The following is a 712-nucleotide window of genomic DNA, read 5'->3' as shown; positions in this document are numbered from 1 at the left end:
AAGGGAGTCCCGGCAGCGGCAGAAGGCAGCCGGCAGGCGAGGCAGCGAGCAGGACGGCTGTGAGCCAGGGCAACACCAGTGCCATGCGGCTGGGGAGGTGCTGGGGACACCAAGCACGGTGGCACACCTTTGGAGTGGCTTCCACCAGTGTGAAACTGTCTCCGTTGCTGAAGCCGCACCTGAAACACCTCTCCAAAATTGCTGCAGATAAGCAGTGATTCCTACCCTGAGGAGCTGGAGACATGTCTAATCCCAAACTCCTCCCTTCCCTGGCCCCAGCAAACAGCTCGCCGTCAGTGAGAGCGATACAGACACCTCCGCAGCTATGAAGCATGATGAGATGTCTGAGACAATGGGAACCTGCTCGGTGAAGCAACCCTTGAGGTACTTGGGGTGATGCCCAGCTGTGTTTTTCTTGGCCCCATCCGTGGGCTTCCAGAAGACCCAAAGTCAGGGCTCCCCATCCCAGCAACATGCCAGGGCAGCCACGCCAGGTGGGGAGGAAAGTGGGAGCATTAGCAGCGGGGCAGACAGCAGCCAAGCAGCCACCATGGAGCCACTGGGAAATTAGAAAGTAGGCAGAGTAGGCACCTATTCTTGTGAAAAAGATCTGCAATTAAATTGATATTAAGGAGAAGCATAGCCAGCAGGTCGAGGGAGGGGATTCTGCCCCTCTACTCTGCTCTGGTGAGACCTCACCTGGAGTACTGCA

Source organism: Egretta garzetta, unplaced genomic scaffold, assembly GCF_000687185.1.
Source record: "Egretta garzetta isolate BGI_Z169 unplaced genomic scaffold, ASM68718v1 scaffold50, whole genome shotgun sequence".
In the NCBI taxonomy this organism is placed as follows: domain Eukaryota; kingdom Metazoa; phylum Chordata; class Aves; order Pelecaniformes; family Ardeidae; genus Egretta; species Egretta garzetta.
The sequence above is the reverse complement of the archived record's forward strand: the minus strand, read 5'-3'. Positions refer to the sequence as shown.